Consider the following 5000-nt stretch of genomic DNA (forward strand, 5'->3'; position numbering starts at 1 on the left):
TATAATATTCATATGATATATATAACATATAGTATATATATAATATATTTATATAACAAATATCATATATATTATATATAATATATACAATATATATAATATAAATAAAATATATATAATATATATAATATATACAATATACATATAATATATATAATATAACTACAATATATATAATATATATAATATATATACAATATATATATAATATATATATGATATATATAATATAATATATATATGATATATGATATATATATATATATAATATATGTATAATGTATAATATATATATAATATATATATGATATATATGATATATATAAAATATATAATATATATATAATATATATATGATTTATATATGATATATGTAATTGTATATATACATATATATATATAATATATATGTATATATATGATATAATATATATAATATATATATAACATATAATAAAATATATATATAATATAATATACGTAATATATATACAATATATATATAATATATATTTGATATATATATAATATGTATTTTATATATAATATATATATAATATATATGATATATATATATATAATATGTATATTATATATAAAATATATATATAATATATATGATATATATATATGTATATTATATATAATATATATATATATGATACATATGATATATAAATACAATATATATAATATATATTTTATATATGATATATATAATATATATAATATATATACATAATATATATAATATATATATGATATATATGATATGATATACATATAATATATATAATATATATAATATATATAATATATATATAATATATATGTAATATATATAATATGTATAATATATATATTATATATATAATATATATAATATATATAATATATATATAATATATATGTAATATATATAATATGTATAATATATATATTATATATATAATATATATAATATATATAATATACATAATATATAATATATATAATATATATATAATACATCTGATATAGATATAACATATGTAATATATATAATATATATAATACATATATAAAATATATGTGTATATATATAATATAAAATATATGTATATATAACATATTATATAAAATATATATATAATACAATGTATATAATATATATAACATAATATATATATATATAATATAATATATAATATATATTATATATAATATAATATATAATATATATTATATATAATATAATAAATATAATATATATAATATAGATAATACATATATATAATATATATGTTATATATAACATATATAATATATAATATATATAATATATACATATAACGTATATATATAATATATATAATATATATAATTTATATATAATATATATAAAATATATATATTATAGAGTATGACTGCGCACTCGCCGACTCTAAGGCCGATCTCGCCAGGACAGACATCGTCCTCGGGCGCCAAGTGGTTGAGATCGGGTGTTTACCATGCCACATGCCTGCCTCCTCTACAACGGAACAAAGGACGTGGGGAACTCTGCGATGCTGCCATTGACTCGGATGAGACGTCCCGGGCTCCGCTTCCACCAACGATCCGGGCGCACTCGCTGTGCACCCGCACGAGGCTGGTGCTTCACCCGCCATTCGTGCGTCGCCCACTTGCCTCGAGTGTGACTTCATAAGCCGTGACCAAAGCCATACGAGCCGCCAAAGACAGTGTTAAGAACTAATATGAACATGGTTATAAAAAGTCTCGTTACTTGGATGGCGTTGAAGTCTGCGAGAAAAATAAAGATTTATTTATTTTCTAAGTCTGATTCCGAAAAAAGATACGGCCCGAAATGCACAGTTTTCGCGTAAATTGCGCATTACCAGTTTTTCTAGGTATCCTTTCCTTTATTTATTTTTTTAAAAATATTCTATCCCTTCGGCGACGCTTCCAATGTATCAATATAACCCCTGAAGAGAGTAATGGTCGTTACATTTTTTTTTTTCTTTCTCTCCCTCTCTCTTTTCATGGTTGTTCGGGTCCTTTGGATTGTTTGGACTATCGAACTATCGAGTTGGTCTTACGATACTTTGCGTATCTTCTTGTCGCGCCATGCTTAGGGCATGGCCTGGGGGGTCCTTTTTCGGGTATAAATACCCATGGTTTTGTGAGGGGAAGAGGCTAACTCTAGACAACCACCCAACAATACCTATTCAAAATTCTGCTAAATTTCTTGGTCTACTTTTTGATAGTAGACTCAATTGGAAAGACCACATTGGTCAACTAAAGAATAAATGTAAGAAAAACACTAAATTTATTAAAGTGCATTTCTGGTAATAAATGGGGAGCTGATAGACAGTCTTTGCTGATGATATATAAAGCCCTAATTAGGTCTAAAGTATATTATGGGTCAATCGTGTATGGTTCGGCATCGAGAACAAGTTTGAAAGGTTTGGATGCTGTGCAGAATGCTTATTTGCGTGTGCGTGTTGGAGCCCTAAAATGCACTCGGATCGAGCGTCTTGAGGTGGAGTCAGGAGTACCTCCCCTCCGACTCAGACGCGGCCAGTTAGCACTGACCTACGCCGCAAAGGTGGCTCGTGACCCGAGCCACCCTAATGGCAATGGAGGCACTAGGCCCTTTGCCACGCGACTCCACGACCTCGTCGAGAAAGTCGGTATAGATCTCTCTACCATCGATACCCTGGTTAAGTCAAACATAGCGCCATGTGAAACACCCAATTTTTATATTATGGAAGCCTGGCTTCCGTCAGCCAAGGCCATGGCGCCGGAGGGTGAGGTACGCCAGAGGTTCAGAGAGATCCTTATTAAGCATCTATCTTTTTTTCATATACCGACGGCTCCAAGACGGATGAGTGTGTGGGTGCAGGTGTATGGTCGACTGAACGTGAACTAGAGTTCAGTCTGCCGAATCATACATCGATCTTTCTTGCTGAACGTTTTGCTTTTGACAAAGCTATTGATTTTGCACTATCGACGACCCACAATAAAATAGGTTTTTTTTTCAGACTCACTAAGTTCACTTAAAGCTATTAAAACATTAGAAACCACAAAAAATGAATTGTGGGGTACTATCATACGTAAGTACATGGTGCCAACAAATCAATCAAGCTAATATGGGTACCAGGCCACTCTGGTATCCATGGCAATGAACAGGCTGACAAATTAGCGGGGTCAACTGGCGGTCTGGACACTACCATAGTTCGTAAAAAGGTGTTTTGTGTCTCTTATAAAAGCAAAAATACATCTCCTGTGGCAAAGTGAGTGGACCAACCTCCAACTCACAAACAAAATAAAACCAACAATCGAACTGTGGGACACAGCCCATAGGAAAAGCAGAAGTGAGGATGTGGTCTTGGCCCGCCTCAGGGTCAATGCCACCAAAATTACCCACCTCACTCCCTATATTGAAAAAAACCTTTCCTCCACAGTGCCCTCACTGCACCACCATCCTCACCATTAACCACCGGTTAACAATCTGCCCAAACTACACCAACAACTGACAACCACTCAAAAATTACCTGAGAATAAAAATCATAGATTCTGCAACACCAAATCTTTTATCAAATAATGAAAAAATAATAAGTAATCACTTTTCTAAGGGAGACAAAACTTTATGTCCTTATATAGACTCCAAATAGGATCCATTGGCTTAATAACCTTGGCCACATGCCGCCAAGAAATCCAACAAAGAAAGAAAGAAAAGAGGGGAAGACAGTTCGGTCCTGACTCCTATAGTGTACAATGGTTCCGCTCCGGGGTTATTTGTGCTCGCTTTGTATTTACCTCGCTTCGCGCCAGGATTGACGAATTCGTGTTTTCGCAAGTTAAGTACTATCTTATGATTGTGGGTAGGAGACACCTGGTCTGTGTTGGACTTTGGCGTGACATGCTGCATTACCATCTGCAGGGTGCACTCTCTTTCACGAAATCCCAAAGCAGCACTTTGTAAAATCAAAGGGTCAGAGCATAAAAGGACCACTTCACATAGAAGGGACACTGCTTGAGGATCCGTACCTCCAGTGTGCTATTTCATGTATTAAACTGAGTTATTACTTAGTTTTTTTTTTGTTGTTGTTGTTGTTTTTATATTTGTTTGTTTCTTTTGTCCTCCCCAGCTTGAGGATTCGTACCTCCTGGGAGAAAGAGCTTCCACAATTTCGCCCATATTTTCAGGGCCATTTTAGCTTGTCCTTACCGTTTTACCCTTTTACTTTGTCTTGGTCGATTCCGGCCTGACCTTGTGGGTGTTCAAGCAGTCTTCGTGATCTATGCCTTCTTGGTGTTATTTTATTTCATTTTATTTATTTATTTACTTTTATTGGCTTCTGACGATTGTTTCTTTCACCACGTTTTTTTCTTTCTTTCTTTCTTTCGTTATCTATACAAGTGTTTTTATTCAGAGTTTCTCAGCACTATATATTTTTTTTAGTTAATCTTCATTCTGGGTTGGAGATTAACTTGGTTTAAATTAGGGTTTGGTGTATTTTCGTGCTAATACTCTGCTTGAAAATACTTATGGAGTTATTTTTTAGTACATCTGGTGTTGGTTTCCACGTGCATCACCCCCTGCTGTGATTAAACTGGTGATGTACGCATCTATACACAAAAATTCGTGACTGAATTATTTGTAGACCTCCCTAATGAGTGCAACTTGCTCAATAAATATCATACCGTCATAGAACTTTCACTCAGTCCCAGTCAGAAAAACAAATGACGTCTGTGACCCCTTAAGTTCTGGTTCTGACTAAAGCTGAATGCTTAACGTTCTTGGGCTTGGGTCTCCTAAACAGCACAGTGCTGGTTACTCTATCTCCCAACCCTGAGAGGCTGTAAAAAGGCTAGATGAATCAGAGTATATTAAGCTGATATTCTAGAACAGACCATAACTTTTGCTATACCTGGGTTCCCATTTCCAGCAGGTGGATGCTTAAACCGAAGGGAAGAGGATGATCTTGCATTTTTCTTCCATACACGTCCACGTAGAC

The sequence above is a fragment of the Penaeus chinensis genome, chromosome 33 (genome assembly GCF_019202785.1).
Source record: "Penaeus chinensis breed Huanghai No. 1 chromosome 33, ASM1920278v2, whole genome shotgun sequence".
Lineage (NCBI taxonomy): Eukaryota > Metazoa > Arthropoda > Malacostraca > Decapoda > Penaeidae > Penaeus > Penaeus chinensis.